Genomic DNA, 26,370 nt, shown 5'->3' on the forward strand with positions numbered 1-26,370 from the left:
AGTTCATGGGGTTGTGAAGAGTCAGACATGACTGATCACACACACACACAGAGTGACTTAAGTCCTCTAGCCTCACCTCTTTTTTTATTGAAGTATTTACAATATTATATTAGTTTCAGGTATACAACATAGTGATTAAATATTTTTATGGATTATACTCTATTTCAAATTATTACAAAATAACAGCTATATTTCCTCATTGCTGATTTATTTTATACATATGTATGATCAAGCCACCAAAGGAGTCTGCTCTCTTGCTCTGTCTACATCCCCAGCTTAGCAGTGCCTGCTTCACCTACACCCTACTTACAGAGTGACCTCCCTGCGTACTTGCCTCATGCCCCAGCTAAGTATTGCTCTAACATTAGATCAGAACATCTCCACCAGGTTAGCCTATCAAAGGGGTGGGGTGGGGGGCGTGCTCCTCTGCTGGTTTTCCTGGTAACTGATGGGCACAGCTGACATCAATTCTATAACTTTTACCCTCCCCCTGCCCCTGGAAGCAAAGCTGCTGCTATGACCAGTCTGCTGTCTACTGCAGGCAGTGGGGGGCCACTCCAGGACCTTGCTTCAGACATGCAAGCTCCCCACCCCAATTGTTTAAACCCTTGGCATCTCTGTCCCTGAGTTCAGGCTCTTTCTTCAGTCTCGAAGATGGGCTGAAGGACTTGCTCAGCAGTTGTTCAGCATGTGAGCATGCTAAGTCACTTCAGTCTTTGTAACCCTATAGAACATAGCCCACCAGGTTCCTCTGCCCATAGGATTCTCCAGGCAAGATACTGGAGCAGGTTGCCATTGCCTTCTCCTGGGGACCTTCCTGACGCAGGGATTGAAACTGTGTCTCTTGCATCTCCTGCATTGGCAGGAGGGTTCTTTACCACTGAGCCACCTGGGAAGTCAACAACACAGTAGTTTATCTCTCTTAGTCCCATACCTCGATCTTGCTCCTTCACCTTCTCTCTTCCCACTGGTAACCACTAATTTGTTCTCTGTATCTCCAAGTCTGCTTCTGTTTTGTTACATACACTCATTTATTTTTTAGATTCCATATAAAACAGAGTATTACGCTTTGTGAATTAAGTCGGAGACAAGCATTCTATGTTGCTGCTGCTAAGTTGTGTCAGTCGTGTCTGACTCTGTGTGACCCCATAGACGGCAGCCCACCAGGCTCCCCCGTCCCTGGGATTCTCCAGGCAAGAACACTGGAGTGGGTTGCCATTTCCTTCTCCAGTGCATGAAAGTGAAAAGTGAAAGTGAAGTCTCTCAGTCGTGTCTGACTCTTCGCGACCCCATGGACTGCAGCCTACCAGGCTCCTCAGTCCATGGGACTTTCCAGGCAAGAGTTAGGCAAGAGTTCCTTATATATTAGTCTCACTTCTTGAATTCATTTTCTCTATAGTGCTGCCTACAGGTTCCTCAAGTTTAATTGTTTAGTTGAGAAGAGTCTGCTTATAAAGTTTGGGAAAATCATTTGTCTCATAAAATTATCTGAATTATTGAATGTGATAAAGTAAGTGATGTACCAGGCACAGCTCTCAGAATATAGTACACGCTCAGACACTGGAGAAAAATACTTCCTTTCCTACCCTTCAACTCTTCCTGTTCAGCCTGTTCCCAAAAGAATCCCTTTCTTTTAGTTAGCTCTTCATATGTGAAATAAACATACCATTTGATAGCCTATTAAACAGTAAACCAGAAATGAATAGCAATTGTAGACCAGCATTTCTCAGTTTCATTACTGTTGACATTTGGGTTAAGTGAGTCTTTGTTGCAGGGGTGTATCTTGGGCATTGTAGCATGTTTAGTAGCATCCCCAGCCTCTACCTGCTAGATTCTAGGAGCATCCCCCTCATGACATTCAGAAATATCTCCAGACATTTCCATATGTCTCCTGGAGAAGCAAAATAGCCCTTAGTTAAGAACTATTTCTTCAGAAAACTGGATTCATCATACCCATCCCTTTTCTACTGCTCCTCAGCTCTCTGGTTTTGGAAATAAAAGCAAATGACAAAAGAAATGGACATCAGGCATATTTGTTTAAAACAGTAAGTATAACATCTGCAGACAGTACTGTCTTTCCATGGAATTCCATTCATGATGTGACTGCCACTTTGGAACCCAGTATCCAGCAGAAATGGTGTCCCCTGGGCTCCAGTAAGGCTGGGGCCCTCAAAGGATGGTGAGACCAGGAAACAGGCAGCCAAGTTCTTTACAGCTTCCACTTGGAGTCCTGGGCAATGAGAAACAGTGACACCTCACGTTTCCCAACAGCAGGAAAACTCCATTCTTTTCACCATGGTCTATGGAAAATCACAGATCATTTCCGAAAACATAGATGAGAATTATAAGGGTTTTCTGAATAATTTTCAGTTTACTAATTAGTATCTTTTAAAGAGAATGACTCATTCCCTGATTATTCTGTTTATTTGAGAGGATGGTTACTGTCTCAATAATAGTTGTTCTCCTATGATATTTTGGCAAACCTTGGCAATAAATCCTGGTTTTGGAATGGGATAGTTCATTGATTGACATTTGTTCCAGGATAAATTACCATCTGATAAAATCCACAAATCCAAATCCTGCCAGTAGTTTCAGATACATCTGTTTGTAATTATCCTATCATTTGCTAGTTATTTCTCCTGATGGTTCACAGCTCTCTGCATTCTCTGAATGTGTTACAAGCCAATGGCCTTCTCCTTAGCATAGGCTTTCCTCCTCCTCTTTAGCTAGCTCCATTCCTGGCACCCACATAAACCTTTTTACTACATTAAGCTTCTGTGTCAGTGGTCTAGTTAACATTTAAATAGCACTCTTTTTTTTGAATCTACAACTCCAAGGTAGGAGGGCATCTTCTTTCTGATATTGAAAGTGTCATCTGCCTTATTGCCATTTCCCCAAGCATCTACAGATGTTCAAGTTATTGGGATGGCCAGAAAGTTCATTTGGGTTTTTCCATGAGATTTTACAGAAAAATCTAAATGAACTTTTGGGCTAACCCAATATAAAGATTTTTAAAAAGTGATAAGATCTTTTGTTGTTGTTGTTGTTACTCACTATTTTTTTTTTTTCTGCAGGATTCCTTTTAATAAAGGCTCTGCTAAAAGTGTTTTGTGGGGCTAGGAGCCCCCAAAGCTGTTACTCACTATTTTAAAAACCAGGTGTTATTGTCTGTGACATAGCCAGATAAAGACCCAGTGTCTTGATTTGATCTTCCCTGCACATATCCTTTCCCTTCATTTTAAACAGTGCTGGGCTTCCCTGGTGGCTCGGTGGTAAAGAATCTGCCCGCTAATGCAGGAGGACCTGGGTTCAATCCCTGGGTCAGGAAGATCCCCTGGAGAAGGAAATGGCTACCCACTTCAGTATTCTTGCCTGGAGAACTCACCCACGGACAGAGGTGCCTGGTGGGCTAGAGTCCATAGCATTGCAAAGAGTTGGACATGACTGAATGACTAATACGTGCCTATGTGTGTTTATATTGCCTTTATTCCCTGAAAACATCCAGAGATTTATTCACCAGACATGCTCAGTCATTTTACACAGGTGAAATCCAGATGAGCTGGAAGACAGTGATAGTGTGGTGAGAGAGGTTAGATGCCGATGATTGTACGCATGAAGACGAGAATTAGGCTTCTTGGTAGATGCAGGTGCTAGAGGGTGTGCTAAGAGTTGCTCGAATGTACAAGCAGGAGGGGCTGTCTTCAGAGAGCTGATGTCCAGCTGAGCTGTGCTTTGTGCACAGTTGTCACCTTTATAGCTCTGTGTCCAACTCAAACTCTATCCACTCCTGTGCTATCTCCCCTTTGTGTTTTTAAAGAACAATGTATGATTCTAAAAAAAACCTCTGCTCTCAATGTTAGTTTCCTTAATGGACACCAAGCCAAAGCTGCCAAAGCTACTTCTCTGTTTGACACCACCACCCTTTCTTTTCTTTAATATCATCATCATCTTCGCCAATCTTGTCTTCAAAACAGCAGATATTTATTGCATGACTATTATTTGCAGAATACTGGTCCAGACCTTGGAGAAGGTAATGGCAACCCACTCCAGTATGTTGCCTAGAGAATCCTGTGGACAGAGGAGCCTGGTGGGCTGCTGTCTGTAAGGTCGCACAGAATTGGACACAACTGAAGCAACTTAGCATGCATGCTGTGCGTTGGCGAAGGAAATGGTAACCCACTCCAGTATTCTTGCCTGGGGAATCCCAGGGATGGAGGAGCCTGGTGGGCTGCCGTCTATGGGGTTGCACAGAGTTGGACACGACTAAAGCGACTTGGCAGCAGCAGTAGCAGAAGGCCCAGGCCTGGTGACTTGTCATTATGCTGTGAATTAAACTTTAAGACTTTGGGCTCCCTTTCAAGGTGTCATGTTAGACTGCCTCTGAGATTTTTGGAATCTCCTATTCTGCCATCCTTTCTCTTAGCTAATTTTAAACAAATCTGTTCAACATTCTTCATCATCCTAATCCTGCTTTTAACTCTTTTATCTGTTACCTTTGCCTGGACTTATCCCAACCCCCCTTTTTTTTTCCTTTTTTTTTTTTTCTTCCAAAGAACTCCTGCATTATCTTCCACTGGGAGACTCAGCCAGACATAAGCAGCTTATATGCCCCTCTTGGTGTCAGCCTCCCAAAGTATAGAAAAGAATGAGGAGACCCAGGCGTTTTTATTCATGTAGGTTGCATATGTTCTGTGGGATTCTAAAGGGCAATAAGCTACTGATGCTGGACATGGTTCCTGAGTGAGGGCATTTTAAAGAGTGTGAGGGCTGACAGAGTGTGTCGTGACCAACCTGGTTTCCATCTGAATATGCAGTAGGGAAATGATTCCCTCATTCTACTGGAAGCAAAGTACAAGCATAACAGAAACATAATGTGTATTAATTATTTCCTCCTTGTATTCAGTTTTTGGTTAATTTCTGTGTGAAATACTTATGTTCATGTATTTTTCATTTTGTAAACTCCCCCAAAGACAAGAACTAAGACAGTTTACTTCCTTTGTACATTTCCCAACACAGGATTGTAGGTAAATTGATGAATGGACAGTTGAGGATATAGATACAGTGTTTTGTTGATGATGCTATATAACTAGATGATCCTTTCCTAATCTTATGGTACTTACTATCAGTGATCAGAGCCTACCATATTTAGATCCTGATTTCTGTAAAGTTATTTATTTAACAAACATTTGGTCAAGGAACTTAGAAACTCTGAATCTTGCTTTTGACCACTATCTTCTACCTGTGAGGTCTTTCAGGAAATACAAAGAAGGCATATGGAGGTACTGCTAACCTCATAAGGATATAAAAAGAGAACAGAGATACTAAATTTTGATTTGTGAACTAGAAATTCTGAATTCCATGGTGGCATTTCACTGTATTTTTGTTGTAGTTATGATCACAACCTAAAACAATTTAAATCCTCGTGTCTACTTCTTTCCACTTCCCCTCCTTTCCATATAAGAAGGAAAAGTATAAGGCAAGTTATTAAATCTCTTTGGGACTCAGCTTCCTCACATGTAAAACAGACATAATAGTATATTATCTCAAAGGGTCATTGTGAAGATTGAGTTAATATTTGTAAAGTGCTTAGAACAATATGTTGTATATGAGTGTCGCTCAGTTGTGTCTGACTTTGCAACCTCCTGGACTGTAGCCTACCAGGCTCCTTTGTCCATGGAATTCTCCGGGACAGAATACTGGACTGGGTAGCTGATTCCTTCTCCAGGGGATCTTCCCAACCCAAGGATCAACCCAGGGCCTCCTGCATTGCAGGCAGATTCTTTGCCTGCTGAGCTACCAGGGAAGCCCTAGGCTGTGTATAGACAGTGCCAAATAAGTGTATATTATTATCTGGAGCAACTCTGAGTACAAGATATTAGTCAAGGGAATACCTTTAATGGTCATAAATACTTTTAACCTTTGAAAAGAGGCTCCTGGCAATTGAATTGCAATTAGCTATGCTTCTCTAAAAAAGGTGTCGATCCTTCAGCGGTTCACAGTGAAAAGTCTTATTACTTCTTATGGCTAATTTTTACAGAAATGTTGGGAATAGTCACTATAAGTTTCTGCTTAATGAGTACAAATTTCAGTAAAGGTAATAGAAATTGAAAACATTCATTGTATTAATGATGCGGGAATTAATCAAAAAATAAACCATGGGAAAATTACATTGCAGTGCTTTAAACCCCGAGTGTCTATATTTGTGTTGTCATCTCACATAGTAATCTTGCGGAAAGGCTTTTTGAAAAAACATAGTTATCACCATAAATTATTTAAAAATAATAAGTGAAAAATGTAATATACTATGAGGAAGAGGGCTTCCCTGGTGGCACTGTGGTAAAGAATCCACCTGCCAATGCAGAAACACAGATTCTATCCCTGATTGGGGAAGATCTCACATTTGCAGAGCACCTAAGACTGTGAGCCACAACTATTAAGCCTGTGCTGTATGGCCCAGGAACCACACCTACTGAAGCCTGTGCACCCTAGAGCCTGTGATCCAAAGCGAAGAGAAGCCACTGCAGTGAGAAGCTCGAGTACCCAAACTAGAGAGTAGCCCCCACTTTCTGCAACTAGAGAAACCCCACACATCAACAAAGACCCAGTGCAACCAAAACCAAATAACTTGAAAAAATGAGAATGTGTGAGATTGAACCCAGGTTGACCCAGGGTTGACCCAGGGATCGAACCCAGGTATCCTGCATTGCAGGCGGATTCTTTACTGTCTGAGTCAGCAGGGAATACTGGAGTGGGTAGCATATTCCTTCTACTGTGTGTGAGATGACAACACACATTTTAAAAAATGAGAAAGAAATAGTATTTAACACTTTAAAACTAGTATTTGAAAAATAAATTCAAAAAAATAAAACTAGTATTTTAAAACCAGAACAATTTTCCTTCAGTAAAGTACTTCATGTTCTACCCACATAATGTACTGTTGTCGTCTTAGTTTAACACTCTCCTTCACTTTGGTTTTGGGAGAGCTGAAAAACTATATATCAAAAGGTGAAAAAAATGAGTAAGGCAGAGACAAACAGCGCTGAATGCTAAGTGAGGGCAGAGAACAGTCAGGAACAGACATACCAAAAAGCCCAACACAGTCAGTGAATATGAGCTGCAAATTTGTCTCTGAATTTTCTAATGGCCGAAATAATAGGTGAAAGTATGAAGTACAAGATTGTTTTTGACAATATAATAAATAGACCACTGAGTTTTTAAGAGAAGCAGAGAGTTTCCTGGTTCTGAGGTCTAATAAAAATTTCTCCTGTAGGTTTTTACAAAGGCGATACTGGCTGTGTGGCAGATGGCGTTTGTGGTCACCGAGCTACCATAAACACCATGGTGTTTGAAGAGTCCTTATTGTGTCCCTCCGAGAGGCCAGGAGCAGAATACTAACTCACTTCAGTAGAAGAAACTCTGCAAGAGACCACAGTAAGGAGGTCTGGGCGGATAGGATTCTCAGACTGGGTAACCTGAGTATTACTTCTTGTAGCTGAATTATGGGGAATGCCTGTAGAGAGAGAAACAACGTGCTGGACTAGGAAGCAGAAGTCGTACATTTCTGTTCTGCTTTGGCCTCGAGTGGGGGTGTAGCCAGGGTAAAATCTCCTTCTGTCCCAGATGTGGTTTTCCCAGAAGCAGACTCCTGGATGTGAGTTCAGACACTAGGGGCCTATTCCTATCCTGCTCCTTGGAAAAGACCAGAAAGGAGCTGGAGGAGTAGAAGAGGAAGAGAGCAGAAGCCAAGTGAGGATGCAGTTTCAGGGGAAGTTCCTCCCTCAGCCTGAGCCCCAGGAATGCAGGGAGTTAAATCTCCCCGAAGAGTTTGCCTGGAGGCAAAGCCTCTGAATTTTGTACCATTATACTAGGTAGTACTTGACTGTCCTGGGCTGGGGTGGAGGTTGGGTAGTGCAGAACTGAGCAGTCAATCTCAGACCCTCAGTAAAAGGCAAGGAGTCTAGGCTCCAAGAGTGATTCCCTAAAGTCCCAAAGGCAGATCATTAACTACAAGCAAAATGAAATCCCTCCAGTGGGGCATCAACAGGATCTGCCCCAGCTTCTCTTCTCTGGGCCTAAGGACTTCATCTAGAATATAAAGTAGTAGGATTTGATGATCTCTTGCTGCTGCTGCTGCGGATTTGATGATCTCTTAGGTAGTGTCAATCTGAGATTATAAATTCTGTGGATCTAGGGTTCCTTTTGAACTCTTCCAGAGTACTGTTTCAATTACTGCATGGCTACATAGCTTAAACAAATTGAACTACAGTCAGGTAGAAAAGCAAAGGAGAAGCCATGAACCAGCCAGATCGCTGTTTATTAACAGCGTCCCAGGACTCTGTATCTTGTGGTGGTCTCGAAGAGAGAATGAGCATTACACATGGAAATAGGACAGCTGAGAATCAGCCAGGATGTGAACAGTTGTTGGGAGGTGGCACTTTGTAAACTGGGTTGAAAGTCAATTATGGAATATTGAGTAATGAAAATTACTCAGCCTTTGTGGCTGCTGTGGCACCTGTTCAGACCAACTGATGGTGGTGGATTTTCTCTCTTGCCTGGGAAAGTGCAGACTCAGTTTCAAGAAGAATTAGTGGTCTCTTGGAAGATTTCACCCACCCTTCTCTACCAGCTCATACCAAATCTGCCTGGAGGCATGAAGCATCTTCTATTGGGCACCCTCCCCATCCTTTTTCCTTGCAATCCATGAGGCTGGAAAGTGATGAGAAAGCTTATTTGTATTTAATAGTCATTCTTTCCTTGCCCTGGTGGCTCAGGCAGAGAAGAATCTACCTGCAATGCAGGAGACCCAGGTTCGATCCCAGGGTCAGGAAGATCCCCTGGAGAAGGGAATGGCAACTCACTCCAGTATTCTTGCCTGGAGAATCCCATAAACAAGAGAGTCTGATGGGCTCCATAAGATCACAAAGAGTCGGACACGACTGAGCGACTAACACTTTGACTTTCACTCATTCTTTACTCTGGGTCTCTGGGAAAAGGCATATATATATATTTTTTATCTCTTATCTCCAACTTTAGAACTATAGATTTATTTCCTAGTCAAACCTATAGAAGGAAAAGGAAATGACAACCCACTCCAGTATTCTTGCCTGGAGAATCTCATGGACAGGGGAGCCTGTTGGGCTTCTGTCCATGGGGTCACACAGAGTTGGACATGACTGAAGCGACTTAGCATGCATGCATGCACGCTTTGGAGAAGGGAGTGGCAACCCACTCCAGTATTCTTGCCTGGAGAATCCCAGGGACAGAGGAGCCTGGTGGGCTGCAGTCTATGGGGTCGCACAGAGTTGGACACGACTGACATGGTTTAGCAGCAGCAGCAACAAACCTATAGATTATATGACTAGGGACAAGTCATTGAGCTTAAGTTTCCTTATGTGTTAAAGAGAATAACATGGTATCTATCCTATGAATTGAAGGATGAATTGAAATATTGTCTATACACCACTTAGAAAAAAGATTTGGCAATATAACAACAGTCAGTATTGTCATCTCAGTGGGGTTTTGGAATCAAGACTTACTAGAAGACATTATCTCTCACAGATATCTATAAGAATAAAATAATGTGTCTTTAATTGAACACTGGTGAATTATTTTACTTAACCTCACTGCTGTAAGATGTCTCTCTCCTTTATAGATTCCAAGCTTATTATTAATGATTATCTTGTGTGTTTATTCTCTTTAAAACAACTGATCAAGATAATATCACAAAGTAAAACAAATAGCTTACACAAGTTTACCATGGAGAACATAAAGTCAGAATATCAGCTGTTAACACTAAATAGAAACAGGCTGAATCCCTTTATTAAAAGACAGGGATGATTTCTTTCAGCTAGGAAACAAAATCCAATTGCAAGTTATTTACAAGTAAGAAACAATTCAAAGTGATAAAGCAAATTTGAAAATAAAAGATAACAGGTACATGCAAATAAAAAGAAACCACAAGTCACACTATTAATATCAGATGAGATAAGTTAAAAGGCATAAACAAGATAAGAAGAGACACATGATCATAAGAGGTGCAGTTAGGATCATGTCTAGCGGTAAAGACATCTGTGTGCAACCAAAACTTACAGAAGCTAAATATGCACACTTTGAGGTGACCTTTTATCCATGTATGGTTTTATAACATCATGCATTGGCAACGTGGAAAATATTGTTTCAATGAATTTGCTAATCTTCCAAATATTGTCAAAATCAGTTTTCATTATCAGAAAACTAACCTGACATCACCAATTTCATCATACTTCAGAAAATTCTTTAAGTATTAGGAAGGGGTCAAGCTCAAGGTTTTCTCAAAATTCTACTTTTGGTCTTTAGAAAGACTGTTAATTACTTTTCTACATGGTATATATCATACATACATTTCTCCAGTGGAATATATCTATATCAATGGCTATCTCCATATATATTAGTTCAGATCTCAACCCAATCACACAAGTGATTTTCCTTGAGACAATCATCCTACCTTCATACATAGAAGCATTCTTTGCACATTTTGCATTTCATCACACAGAATATTAAAAGTGAAGTACTTTAAGTTTTGATAAAGCAGCAAAAAAATTAATTTTGTGAGGAGATTCTTTTCTAAGTTCTTATTTTATGTTGGAGCATAGTTGATCTACAACGTCATGTTAGTTTCAGGTGTACAGCAGAGTGATGCAGCTTTACATGTCCATATATCCACTCTTTTTCCTATTCTTTTCCCATGTAGGTTATTACGAATATTGAGTAGAGTTTCTAGTGCTCGCACCACTTATTGAAGAGACTGTCTTTTCTCCATTGTATATTCTAGCCTCCTTTGTTATAGATTAATTGATCATAGGTGCTTGGGTTTATTTCTGAGCTTTCTATTCTATTCCATTGATCAATAAATCTATCTTTGTGCCAGTACCATATTGTTTTGATTACTATAGCTTTGTAGGATAGTCTGAAGCGAGGGAACCTGATTCCTCCATTTCTCATTCTCAAGATAGCTGTGGCTATTCGGGGTCTTTTGTGTTTCCATGAAAATTTTAAGATTTTTTTTTGTTATAATTCTGTGAATTATGGCAAAAAATGCCGTTGGTAATTTGATATGAATTGCAATGGGTAGTCTAGTCACTTTGACAACATTGACTCTTCTAATCCAAGAACATATTGTATCTTTCCATCTGTTTGTACATCTTTGATTTCTTTCATCATTTATCAGGATATTCTTAAATAAAACAAATACTTTTTGCTTTATTGCAAGTTTGTGTCAGTGAAAAATATGACTACCAATACAGTTAAGTGTTCTGCCTTGATTTGTGCCAAACAATTTTACCAACCATTTCTTTTTCACATTAGTACAAATGCCGACACAAAAATGCAAATAATGTTTTATTAGGAAAATAATTTTTACATGTGGCCTCCTTGAAAAGCTCTTAGGAACCCTTAGGGCTGAGAAGATCACACTTTGAGAACTGCTGATCTTGTATGTTATATGCATCATATACAACATATAAATAGATATTATGCACACATATTACACATATACACATATGCATTATGCAGATTATTTATACAAGGGGCCTTATTTCCTTTCATCATGTTGCTCTGCCATCATCTCGGGCCTATCATTGCTTGTCTCAGCTGGGATTCCATAATCTCTTTCCTATTGGTATCAAGGGGAAATTAAGTATGGAGGAGGCCTGCCCATTATCTTAAGGCCCAAGCCAGGATGTTCATAATATGACTCAGAATTGAAATTCTACACAATACTGTTCTTGTGGGAGAAGGGTGGGAAAAGTCCTGGAAATTTGAGAGCCTACTAGAGTTATTGCCTTATTGACAGGAAGGTAGAGAATATGAAAAACTTGAAAAGCATTATGTTTGAGTCTTGAGGTTAGAACAATCTCTGTAAAAATAAAAATGAAATATAATGAAGTTTAAACCATTAGGAAAAAATTTTGTTCTCTTCATTAGAGCAATGAAGTGGATAAACAAAAGTCTGAGAAATAGAATGTGAAATGAGATGATAGTAATATTATAGCAATTGAAATGAATATAATATATTTATTGAGCTAAACTCAACAATTAAAAGTTAGACTTAATTTAGACTAAAAATCCTAAAAAGCTTCATTCAATGTCTAAAAGATAGAAATTATAACAAAAGGATACAGAAAGTATAAAATAATAAGAAAAAATAGGATTTAACAAAAGATGAGATGTTAGCCATCTTAATATGTGATGAAATAGAAGTTAGCAAAATTTTACAAAGATGAAGAATTAAATTCCAATGAAAGGAATAATAAGACAAGATATAATAATTATGAATATTCCTATATTACAATATAACCTCAAAATACAATCACACCATTGTGGGAAGAAATTGCTGAATCAGCTGTTTTAGTTTCAGACTTTTAGTGTAATCTTCTTGGAATGAGGTAAGGGAAAAGTAGCCAAGACATAGAAGCCCTAAACAATGAAATCAACATGCACAAGCTTTAGTTATATATAGAAGTTTCAGTAACAATGAATACACATTTTTGTGTACTCATAGGATATTTACAGAGAAGGCAATGGCAACCCACTCCAGTACTCTTGCCTGGAAAATCCCATGGACAGAGGAGCCTGGTAGGCTGCAGTCCATGGGGTCCCTAGGAGTCGGACACAACTGAGCAACTTCACTTTCACTTTTCACTTTCATGCATTGGAGAAGGAAATGGCAACCCACTCCAGTGTTCTTGCCTGGAGAATCCCAGGGACGGGGGTGCCTGGTGGGCTGCTGTCTATGGGGTTGCACAGAGTCGGACATGACTGAAGAGACTTTAGCAGCAGCAGCAGCAGCAGCAGGATATTTATAAAATTTTACTGTGTACAAAGGAAGCCTCAATACATACCAAGGAACAAGTAATGATGATAAAGTTAACATACTTACTAAAAGTTAAATGTTTAGAATGTTAAGAATAGTTAAGAACTTAGAAGTACAGTTCCAAGTAATATGAATCTTCATACAAAATAGGTCCCTTATTATTTCCATTTTGCAATTGACAAAACTAAGGTATACAAAAGTTAAGTAACTTGTCCAATTCACTCTTATCAGTTGATAAGATATCCATTATATCATACTAATAATGTTATGCTAATGAAGTTGATAAATTAGATAAAGGTATATACCTGAGAAAAATAAAAATGCCAAAATTGGTACCAAAAGAAGTAGAGAACATGATATAAATGGTAATCAGTGTTGTACAGATTGTATTATTGTACTACTAATAAATAATACTTGGGTATAAACAAAGTCATTAGAGAAACTGAAAAATATTTAGAACTAAAGAAAATTTAAGAACTGTCAAAAATTGTGGGATATAGCTAAAGTCATGCTTATAGGGAAATGTGTAGTTTTACAATATTTTTTAGGAAACAAAAAGGGTTGAAAAACAATATTCTGAGCATTTAAAAAATAGGAAGAGGGCAAAGAAAGAAGAACACAGAAGAACAAATGTATAGCAGTTAGTATTTGACTGGAAAACACTGCAACTAAGTGACATGAAATAAGATCTTATAAAATTGTGGGAGAAGCTGGGGCGTAAAGGTCTAAGAGAGGAAGAATGGAAAATCAGAGGTCTAACCAAGGACCACAGAGTAGAACTGGTGAAATCCAGGAAAGGCTGTTGTTTGTATCTGATGGTGAGCCCTGTTGTGGGGATGAAATGAGTTGTGATATGTAAACAATGCTTAAGACAGAACTTGGTCATAAAAAAAAATGTTACTCTGATTTTACATATAATAATAATAATCAGAAATAGAGTTGGGGAAAAAATACACTATTGTAACAAATCCATTACAACCAAGATGAGAAAGTCCTTAGAAATAAATTTAACTAGAAAGGTACTAGTGAATAAAACTATATCATTTTATTCAGGAACATAAATTACGATATAAGCCAGGTACTTGTAAAATTTTTCTGTAAAGGTCAAAATAATATTTTGAACTTTGTAGCACATATGGTCTCTATAGCAACTCTGTGGATTGACTGTTCAACTGCAGTTGCAGCATGAAAGCAACTATAGACAATATGTAAATGAATGGGCATGGCTAGATCTGGCCAATGGCCTATAGTTTGCTGACCTATTAAAAAAAAAAAGGAATGACATACCATATTCTTGGGTGAAAAAGTTTAACACATACAAATGTCACATTCTCCAAGTTAGTGAATAAAAGGGATATTCTGGAAAGAATAACTTAAAAAAAAAATCAGTGAGACTAAAGAAGCCCAGAAATAGCCTGCCATCTTCTTACTCAATTAGATGAAAAATAAGGTAAAATCTTTACTCATAGAAATGTAATTTTCAAAGTTAATTCAAAACTCTTAGACGAAAATTGTGGAGAGTGTATATAATACCTAAATTTGGCATGAGAACTTTTAATCCAAGATGGAAAACCTAAAAGCCATAAAAGGAAAAAATTGCTTTTTTTAATTATATGATAATTAGGAATGTTTTTATGGTAGGTACCGTAAGCAAGATAAAAGGTAAATGAGAAAATGAGAAACAGTATTCAAATACACAAAATTCTCTCATATCAACATTAAAATGATGAAAGCACAATAAAAATGGGAAAAAGAAATTCATAGAATTTCAAATTCAAATGCTCATCAAAATACAAACGTTTGTTATATCTACCTCAGTAGTAGCAAATTCTCCTCTACTAGATTGGTAGCAAGGGGCTTCCTTGAGCTCAGTTGGTAAAGAGTCTGTCTGCAATACAGGAGACCTGGGTTCGGTCCCTGGGTTGGGAAGATCCCCTGGAGAAGGAAATGGCAACCCATTCCAGTATTCTGGCCTGGAGAATCCCATGGACAGAGGAGCCTGGCAGGGTACTGTCCATGGGGTCACAAGAGTCAGACATGACTTAGTGACAAAACCACCAGGTTGGTAACAAGGATGTATATCTCAGGAATCTTTGTCCTAGAGGACAAAACAGAAACAGAACAAATGTTTGAAAGTGAAAGTGTTAGTTGCTTAGTCATGTCCAACTCTTTGAAATCCCATGGACTGTATTTAGCCTGCCAGGCTCCTCTGCCCATGGAATTCTCCAGGCAAGAATACTGGAGTGGGTTGCCATTCCCTTCTCCAGGGAATTCTCCTGACCCAGGGATTGAACCAGAGTCTCCTGCATTGTGGGCTGATTCTTTACCATCTGAGCCACCAGGGAAGCCCTTCAAACAAATGCTTCTCAATCTGAAAATGGTTGACTATATTGTGACACATCTAGACTATAAATATTACCTGAAAGTTAAAAACAATGGATTAGAATTTCAAGTTTAACTGGAGAGATTCCTATATGTACAGAGCAAAGCAAGATATAGAGGAGTGTCTATAATATGGTCTCCTCATTTATAAATTATGAGCCTCCCCAAATTTTATGTGCATAAGGATATATATATGAGCAAAAAACAAAAAAACACTAAAGAACCTTGATTACCTGGAGAGATGGGGATACAGAGGAAGTGAAAGGAAGCCAGGCGCATGTATCCATACACAGTTTGCAAGGAAAAAAGTGTTAATAATTTTAAAAATCTCACTTATGTAAAATTTTATTTGTATATTCAGAGGTGGCATTAAAAATATTTAACAACCGGTATGGCACAGGTACAGACCAATCAGAGCAGATGCTGGCTGCTACATTGTACGGGTGTGTGCTCACTGAATATTGGCCCTATTATTTCCCCGCATACTTGTGCCTTTATTTCTGTGGGAGAGATTCCTAGGAGTTGGATTGCTGGGTCAAAGGGTATGTGCATTTCTAATTTTAAAAGAAATTGCCAGATTGCTGTCCAAGAAAGACTGTAGCAATTCACGTTTCTTCTGGAGGTGTGTAGAAGAGCCTTTTCCCCACACCCAATAGCAGTGGGGAATGTATCAATCACTGAGCAGGAAAATTTCTAAGATAGGCAAGTATTCCGTCTCTCAGCTGGAAGCCTCAGCTGTTGAAAAGAGTGAAAGGAGCTTGTGGTTTTAAGGAAGGTCTCTGACATGCTAAGCTTGAAGTCCGAATACTATGTGCCTAAGGTAGAATGTCCACCAGCTGCTCCTGCTTCCCCTGCCACGTTAATCCCCACCAGCTCCAGTTCAGGTCTTGTCCCTTCTTCCTGGGCTGAGGTGATAATTTTATTGCCGCGGATGTTCCTATCTTTGAGATATGTGGTGCCATTTAAAGCTTTTATCACTAAACCCAGAGGATTCTGTTCCCTCAGCAAATGGACACCATAATAACTTAATACTATTTTTAATAAACCAAAGTTCAAGTCAGAAAGCTCTAATGACAAGGGCATTGCTGGGGTAATGCAGACTCATGGTCTCTGGTAACCTTGTATGAAATGGTGAAGAAAAGAAGAGCCTCTACTTATGGCATATAAACATTTGTAACTCTTTAGTTGGGGTGTTTGCTCCACTGAGTGTGCAGAATGCTTAAAGGCAGAGAGACAGGGAAGAGTTAAATATGATAAAATTCTCAGCGTGGTTGATGGGATGGATAATATTATTTATAAAGAATAATGGTGAAGAGTGCTTTTTTAAAGGGAAATTAAAGTTAGTTGTGAACATTGAATTTTATAACATTTTTCGAGAGTCCACTGTACTCTGAGAGCCAAGGATATGGAGATAAATGATATAGTCCTAAACCCTGTAGGTGCTCTGAGTCTAGAGCTAGAAATAGACAGCTAAAGCCTCTTCTATATATTTTAGTTAAAATGTGAGTTCCAGGATACATTCAGTTCAGTTCAGTTAAGTTCAGTCGCTCAGTCGTGTCCGACTCTTTGTGACCCCATGAATCGTAGCACGCCAGGCTTCCCTGTCCATCACCAACTCCCGGAGTTCACCCAGACTCACCAGACTCACGTCCATTGAGTCAGTGATGCCATCCAGCTTAGGAGAACAGAAAAAAAGATACCTAGTTCTAACTGTGGGGTTCTGCGAGTCTCTCTGGTAAAGGTGATACCTGAGTTTATACTGGGAAGAGTGTGAGTCTAGTGAGATGTGAAGGAAGGGACTTCCAGATGGAGGGAAAGCATGTATGAAGGCTTGAAGGCAGGGCAAGTGGAACTGTTGTGAGTAAAGACACGTAGAATGTCAGTGAACATGGGGCAGCAACGAGAAAGAGATTGAAACACAGGATCATGAAAAGCCATCCAAGCCAGACTGAGGAATTTAGGTTTTACCTTGTAGTGGAGGCGGTGAACCATTGATAAAGCAAATGAGTGATGACCAAACTTGGATTCCAACTAGATCATGGGCCTCTGTAAGGGTGGTGAGTTTGAGGAGGAGAGGTGGGACTGCTGACAGGAGGCCCCGTCAGGAGGGTCTGCACGCATCTCAGAAGATCTGATGAGATCCTCAGACAAGGCGGCATTAACTGCCTGGCCATGGGGCCACGGGTGAAGCTCCTCCTTTTCCAGGTGTTCTCCTGATACCTCTGGTTGTCCCAGACTGTTCACCATGGTGTCCACCCTCAATTCTGCTCCTCTCTTCCCATTTTCCACTTATGTTTCTATCGAGAAAAATCTACTTTTGTTAAATACTGGAGCCAGCAATCAATTTGTTATTGAATGATGAATAAGGCAACAGACTCATTTTCGGAAAAGCTTAAATTGAAATCGGTGGTGTTTCAGGTAAGGTTACTTAGTTAAAGCATAATTTTTGTCTGAATAAGGGTGTCATTTATACTTCATAGCTGGCCACCTGTGCTGCCTGCTTATGAAACCAGCTTTGTGCAGCACACAGCATGGCCAGAGGTGAACACGTGAGATTTTTGTCCTCCACCTTTGACAGGGTCTCTGTATCAGGTTCTTTGATTATAAGAACCAAAAGCAGCTCTGGCTAACTTAGGCACAAATTAAGCAGTTGGGGGAACGGTAGGGAGAATTTCTTAGAAAGACAGTTGAGGTTTCACAGAATCCAAGGAAAAAGTGAGCTATCTGCTGTGGAAGTGGCTCCAGGGATCTTTGAGGCAGGAACTGATAACCCGTGGGCTTCCCTGGTGGCTCAGATGGTAAAGAATCTGCCTGCAGTGTGGGAGACCTGGGCTTGATCCCTGGGTTAGGAAGATCCCCTGGAGAAGGGAATGGCCACCAGCTCCAACTTTCTTTCCTGGAGAATTCTATGGACAGAGGAGCCTGGAGAGCTATAGTTCATGGGGTTGCAAAGAGTCAGACACAACTAAGCGACTAACACTGGGGACACTACCCAGGAGGGAACCTAGCTCCCGATGTAGACTCCACGGGGAAAGCACTTGACTGGGTTAATGTATTTAATGTACCCATCCAATAATCAGGGCAGAGCAGTGGTGCGATGCCACAATTCAATCCCTAGGAAAGAGGATTGTGTCATCTGTCACCAGAAGAACCAGAAGGGGATGCAGGACAGGCAAACAGAACCAACACCCATGATAGCATTGTCTGGCTAATATGTAAACTGAGGGGACTAGCAGATTTTAAGCCACCTTCTTCCTCTAAACCAGAGATCCCCAAACTTTTTGGCACCAGGGACCAGGTTCAGGGAAAACAATTTTTCCACAGACGCAGATGAAGGGTGAGAGGGTGGTGGTTTCAAAATGACTCAGGAGCATTACTTTTATCGTGCATTTTATTTCTCATCTCTTTTCCTTGGAACACTTTAGCTTTCCTATCTCCCTGGAAGCTATTATCATAACCACTGCAATCAACACTGGACAGGTATTTCCATGGTGAAAAATATCTATGTATCAAAGAAATAGTATCCAGTCTTGGCTTAGTGGCAAAGAATCCATCTACCAATGTAGGAGGTAATGGTCCATGGCTCAGAGGTTGGGGACCACAGCTCTAAACTTTGGAGTTTTTTTGTGAGTCAGATATGGCTGAGTACCCTTGTGGATACCCTGTATCAACTCTTCCCTTAGTGAGACAATTTGCAGTCTCAGATGAGTTGCTGATGGGGTCTGAATAGAACTATCAGTGTTTCCAAGCTGGGTATTTCCAATTGGCTCATAGCAATGGAAAGGTGACTATTTTAAGAATAAAGCTATGAAGGAAATCTTCATGAAGGTGACAGAAAGACACAAGTTTCATGGCTTCCCTGCAGCAGAAGGCTCTTCTAGGAAACTGGCTTTAAAACATGTGGAATCTTTAGTTCTGGGGATTCTATTTTTTTTCCATTCAAGATCAAAAGTGTAAGATTGTTAAAAATACAGTCTCTCCATCTCTAACCAGATAAAACGTTGACCAGAAAGTTAATGAGAGCAGAAACTCTTTAATCAGTCTATGCGTTTGTGGTGTGACAACTGCCATAAGGACTTTTGCAGAGACCCTCTAACACTGCTCCTTGTGGACTCCAAGAAACCCAGGTCTCTGGCTTGCTGAGGTACTGGCAGCAGCCTTCACTTGCCTTTTTACAGTAATAACAGATGCTTGGCACCAGCTGATGTTTGCCAGCCTAAGTTTCTTTCTATTTGAAACCATAGATGCATTCTGGCTCTGCTCTGGCTTCATTGGGAGGTTTTCCTCCTTCATTAGAGATGGGTAGAACCCTACTGATTGGAGTTCTCTGACTTTGATTTGGGAAGTAAATTCTGAAGAAAACTGGAGTGTGTGCCCTTGTTTCTAGTTTCTCTTTTCACTTGTGTGTGACTCAAACTGAAATTACAGTCCAATTATTTTCCCCTTAATGATTTTAAACTTACTTCTAACAAATAGGGAAAATAAACTAACCAGTATGAGAAAACTAGTGTCAGCATTAGAAAACCATGTGTAGGAGCAAATGGAAATCCAACATCCATGACTCATAAAAATTAATGGTAGGGTGTGGCACACAGCTGCCCAACTGACAAGAAGAAAGCTATATGTGAATTGCTGGGGAATTAACTATTGTAAGAGGAGAAGCAGAGTAATAGTGCTTTGAGCTGGTAACACTGGTGGGGAGGATGAAAGAGGAGGAGAGAAATACTTCAGCATTTGCCTGAGAGTCAGGGGCTTTCTTTGATGTACATGTGTGTGACCCCACTTGTGTCCAACTCTTTGCAACTGTAACCCACCAGGAGCCTCTGTCCGTGGGATTCTCCAGGCAATAATACTGGAGTGGGTTGCCATTTCCTACTCTCAAGGATCTTCCTGACCCAGGGATTGAACCCACATCTCCTGTACAGCAGGCGGATTTATTACCACGAAACCAAGACTTGGTACTATTTATTTGATACATAGATTTTTTTCACCATGGAAATACCCATCCAGTGAGGACTGCAGTGGTTATAACAATAGCTTCCAGTGAGACAGGGAAATTAGAGTGTTCTAAGGAAAAGAGAGCTATATGTGAGACATCTCAAAGTGCTCTTAGAGGATTACATTGAAGACACTTGGACAGGAAGTCAGAATTTTATTCACTTATCAACACAGAAGAACATCTATTTCTGCTTTATTGACTATGCCAAAGCCTTTGACTGTATCGATCACAATAAACTGTGGAAAATTCTGAAAAAGATGGGAATACCAGACCACCTGACCTGCCTCTTGAGAAACCTATATGCAGGTCAGGAAGCAACAGTTAGAACTGGACATGGAACAACAGACTGGTTCCAAATAAAAGGAGTACATCAAGGCTGTATATTGTCACCCTGCTTATTTAACATATGCAGAGTACATCATGAGAAACGCTGGGCTGGAGGAAGCACAAGCTGGAATCAAGATTGCTGGGAGAAATATCAATAACCTCAGATAAGCAGATGACACCACCCTTATGGCAGAAAGTGAAGAGGAACTAAAAAGCCTCTTGATGAAGGTGAAAGTGGAGGGTGAAAAAGTTGGCTTAAAGCTCAACATTCAGAAAACGAAGATCATGGCATCTGGTCCCATCACTTCATGAGAAGTAGATGGGGAAACAGTGGAAACAGTGGCAGACTTTATTTTTGGGGGGCTCCAAAATCACTGTGGATGGTGATTGAAGCCATGAAATTAAAAGATGCTTACTCCTTGGAAGGAAAGTTATGACCAACTTAGATAGCATATTAAAAAGCAGAGACATTACTTTGCCAACAAAGGTCCATCTAGTCAAGACTATGGTTTCTCCGGTGGTCATGTATGGAAGTGAGAGTTGGACTGTGAAGAAAGCTGAGCGCTGAAGACTTGATGCTTTTGAACTGTGGTGTAGGAGAAGACTCTTGAGAGTCCCTTGGACTGCAAGGAGATCTAACCAGTCCATTCTAAAGGAGATCAGTCCTGGGTGATCTTTGGAAGGACTGATGCTGAAGCTGAAACTCCAATACTTTGGCCACCTCATGGGAAGAGTTGACTCATTGGAAAAGACTGATGCTGGGAGGGATTGGGGGCAGGAGGAGAAGGGGACAACAGAGGATGAGATGGCTGGATGGCATCACTGACTCAATGGACATGAGTCTGAGTGAACTCTGGGAGTTGGTGATGGACAGGGAGGCCTGGTGTGCTGCAATTCATGGGGTCGCAAAGAGTCAGACACGACTGAGCGACTGAACTAAACTGATGAACACTGAACTCACTTAAATGATATAGGTCAAATGTGGGAAAATATGAAAGCAAGCAGAGCTGAAAGAAAGCTGATTCTCAGACATAGTATATGTTACTTCTGCTTATATTCATTGGCTAGACATGTCATACGACAAAGCATGCCATTAGTGATATGGGAATATACTTCTTCTACCAAGATGGCTCAGTAAAAAGTTGCAACAAGTTTGTTTGTTTTTTTTATTGAAGTACAGTTGATTTCCAGTGTTGTGCCAGTTTCAAGTATCAGTTCAGTTCAGTCGCTCAGTCGTGTCTGACTCTTTGCAATCCCAGACACTGGAGCATGTCAGGCCTCCCTGTCCATCGCCAACTTCCAGAGTTTACTCAAACTCATGTCCATCAAGTTGGTGATGCCATCCACCCATCTCATTATCTGTCGTCCCCTTCTCCTCCTGCCCTCAATTCTTTCCCAGCATCAGGGTCTTTTCAAATGAGTCAGTTCTTCACATCAGGTGGCCAAAGTATTGGAGTTTCAGGTTCAGCATCAGTCTTTCCGATGAATATTCAGGGCTGATTTCCTTTAGGATGGACTGGCTGGATCTCCTTGCAATCCAAGCGACTCTCAAGAGTCTTCTCCAACCTCACAGTTCAAAAGCATCAATTTGTCAGTGCTCAACTTTCTTTATAGTACAACTCTCACATCCGTACATGACTACTGGAAAAACTATAGCTTTGACTAGATGGACCTTTATTGGCAAAGTAATGTCTCTGCTTTTTAATGTGCTGTCTAGGTTGATCATAACTTTTCTTCCAAGGAGCAAATGTCTTTTAATTTCATGGCTGCAGTCACCATCTGCAGTGATTTTGGAGCCCCCCAAAATAAAGTCTGCCACTTTTTCCACTGTTCCCCCATCTATTTGCAACAAAGTAATGGGACCAGATGCCATGACCTTAGTTTTCTGAATGTTGAGTTTTAAGCCTACTTTTTCACTTTCCTCTTTTACTTTCATCAAGAGGCTCTTTAGTTCTTCTTTGCTTTCTGCCATAAGGTGGTCTCATCTGCGTATCTGAGGTTATTGATATTTCAGATTGTCTTTCATCCAGCCTGACATTTCTCATGATGTACTCTGCATGTAAGTTAAATAAGCAGGGTGACAATATATAGCCTTGACATACTCCTTTCTCTATTTGGAACCAGTCTGTTGTTCTATGTCCAGTTCTAACTATTGCTTCCTGACCTGCATACAGATTTCTCAGGAGGGCAGGTCAGGTGGTCTGGTATTTCCATTTCTTTAAGAATTTTCCAGCTTGTTGTGGTCCACACAGTCAAAGGCTTTTGCATAGTCAATAAAGCATATGTTTTTCTGGAACTCTGTTGCTTTTTCAATGATCCAGTGGATTTTGGCAATTTGATATCTGGTTCCTCTGCCTTTTCTAAATCCAGCTTGAGCATCTGGAAGTTCATCATTTACGTATGGTTGAAGCCTTGCTTGGAGAATTTTGAGCATTACTTTACTAGCGTGTGAGATGAATGCAACTGTGTGGTAGTTTGAGTATTCTTTGGCATTGCTTTTCTTTGGGATTGGAATGAAAACTGACCTTTTCCATTCCTGTGCCACTGCTGAGTTTTCCAAATTTGCTGGCATATTGAGTGCAGCACTTTCACAGCATCATCTTTTAGGATTTGAAATAACTCAATTGGAATTCCATCACTTCCACTAGCTTTGTTCATAGTGATGCTGCCTAGGGCTCACTTGACTTTGAATTCCAGGATGTCTGGCTCTAGGTGAGTGATCACACCATGATGATTATCTGGGTTGCAAAGATCTTTTTTGTACAGCTTTTCTGTGTATTCTTGCCACCTCTTCTTAATATCTTCTGCTTCTATTAGGTCCATACCATTTTTGTCCTTTATTGTGCCCATCTGTGCATGAAATGCACCCTTGTTATCTCTAATTTTCTTGAAGATATCTCTAGTCTTTCCCATTCTGTTGTTTTCCTCTATTTCTTTGCATTGATCTCTGAGGAAGGCTTTCTTATCTCTCCTTGCTATTCTTTGAAACTCTGCATTCAAATGGGTACATCTTTCCTTTACTCCTTTGCTTTTTGCTTCTCTTCTATCCACAGCTATTTGTAAGGCCTCCTCACACAACCATTTTGCCTTTTTGCATTTCTTTTTCTTGGGTATGGTCTTGATCCCTCTCTCCGATACAGTGTCACAAACTTCTGTCCATAGTTTTTCAGGCATCTGTGTATCAGATCTAATCCCTTGAATCTATTTGTCACTTCCACAGTATAATCGTAATGGATTTGATTTAGGTCATACCTGGATGATCTAGTGGTTTTCCCTACTTTCTTCAATTAAGTCTGAAGTTTGGCAATAAGGAGTTCATGATCTGCGCCATAGTCAGCTCCCAGTCTTGTTTTTGCTGACTCCATTTCCTCCAACTATCAGCCCTTGGCAATCAACATTCTACTTTATTTTTATGAGTTCATTGCTTTTAAGTTCCACAGAAGTGAGATCATACAGTATTTGTCTTTTTCTGTCTTATTTCAAGTCAGTAAATGAGGGATGGCCCTGAGAGTCCATTCTTGTTGTCACATGGCAGGACTTCCTACTTTTTTAATGACTGAATAGTATTCCTTTATATATACATATACCACATCTTCTTTACTCATGTTACTATGTCTTGTGCATAAGAATACAGATAGCTCTTCAAGATCCTTTTTTTATTTCCTTTGGATATCCCCAAAAGCACGGTTACTGAGTCATGCGGTAGTTCTCACTTCTGATTTTTTGAGGAATGCCATACTATTTTTTCTCAAATGCTGCATCAGTTTACATTCTAACCAACAGTGCTCTTTTCTCTACATCCTCACCAGCATCTGTTAACTCTTGTGTTTGAGAATTACTGTTCTAATATGTCTAAGTCTATATTTTACTGTGGCTCTGATCTGCATTCCCCTGATGTTTAATGATTTTGAGTACCTTTTCACATTCTTGGCCATTTGTACAACTTCTTTGGAGAAATGTTCAATAGCTATTACTTTAGTTTTCAACTATTGAATGGATGGTTAGTGCCAATAACAACAATGTGGTATTGTTTCATCCCTTCTGAAACCCTGCAGATAAAGAAAGGGAGGCTTAAGGAGGGTCAGTAATGTGTTGTCTTTTCTTCAGAACTTCTTTTTCTAAAATTAACTGGCCAAAATTTGGGGATATAAATGCATTTGACAGAATCTCCCATCAAGATGTTGTTGATGTACTTTCTAAGTCAGTTTCTAATGGATAACTGAAAACTTTGCAAGATGCTGATGGGTTATGCATAATGAAATAACTGGAGGTACAAAGCTCTTAAATAGTGAAAACTGATCAGATGGCAGTGTTACCATGGCCATGGTTAAATATTAACTCAGGTTCATCTATTATTTTCCTTTAAAACTAATAATATGATTGGATGGTTCACTGTCTAACTAGTGCTAGAAAGGTAGCACTAGTTAGACAGTGCTAAACTATGTGGTAGAAAGGTAGAATTTATAAATTTTATGGTTGCTACATACCATAGACAGTGTTAGGATTATCTTGGAAAATTAAATTATGGGCAGGTGCATTTCTTCCTGAGTGCATTGTCAGTGTTTGTTTATATATTCTAGAGACGCTCCATGGGTAATTTTGATGCAAGCAGTCGGATGGCAGACATAGTCATCTAGCATCCATTATTTCATGGTTTTATGACTAAGTGCATTACAGGACAGAATCTCCTCATCGTCAACATTAGGCATAGAAAAACAGATTCCACTTGGCTCTAATATGGAGTGGCATTTTATTGTTTTATCTAAAGAAGCCAAGTCTATTAAAAATGGTATTAATTCCTAGTCAATTAATGGTTTTAACTTTCTGTGACATTTGCAAGAAGACATTAAAGAATTTCTAAATAAGTCTTAACTTCTGTTTAAGATATATATGTAGTGTGTATATGTATATATCTAGTTATATATTTTTTGTTTGTCAAGAAGTGTGATTATTAGATAATGAGATTCTGCAGCTAAATTGAAAAAACAAAGCCAAAAAACTTTTGCTTTATAGTTGTATCCCACACATGGGACATGTGTCTTTTTATCCATATCTTTTAGAAGTTATTCTGTGAAAGGTGACTACAGTGGCTGCCCTGATGAGAAAAGAGATCATGGGGTTCGCATGCCATTGAGGCTAAAGCTTCCTCTATTTCTAGGGTATTCACAGAAGGACAGGCCATCACAGTTTTGATGTTTCTCATTTATGCACATCCCTATTGTCTGTACTTTTCCTGAAGATGCACATGCAGTGTTAATCTACTGACAGGTTCTATTAATACATATTGCATTCTTGCCACATGATGTGTGGTCTTTCATCCCTCTAGAATCATGTAGGCCTGAGGGCCTTGTTGCTAAATGCTGGCTTATTCCCTAGCATGGGGCTCCCCAGGTTGCTCAGTGGTTAATAATCTGCCTGCCAAGCAGCAGATGTGGGTTCGATCCCTGGGTCAGGAAGATTGCCTGGAGAAGGAACTGGCAATCCACTCTAGTATTCTTGTCTGGAAAATTCCAGGGACAGAGAGCCTGGAGGGCTACAGGCCATGGGGTGGCAGAGTTGGTCACAACTTAGCAACTAAACAATAACGACAACAATTCCCCAGCATGTGACATTGTTGCTTTCCATTTTAGACTAAATTAGGCAAATATGCTCTGTCATAATAGGAAAGCCTTCAGCACTGACACATTGCATTCTTTGTCACAATGTGTCACTCAGTGAACACCTTTTTGTAATCAATGCCTGAAACACCCTAGGTGAAAAAATGTGTCTCCTTTATCATGTAACCCTTAATTGGACTACTCTTTGCTTCCTG

Source organism: Bos taurus, chromosome 3 (genome assembly GCF_002263795.3).
Source record: "Bos taurus isolate L1 Dominette 01449 registration number 42190680 breed Hereford chromosome 3, ARS-UCD2.0, whole genome shotgun sequence".
NCBI lineage: Eukaryota > Metazoa > Chordata > Mammalia > Artiodactyla > Bovidae > Bos > Bos taurus.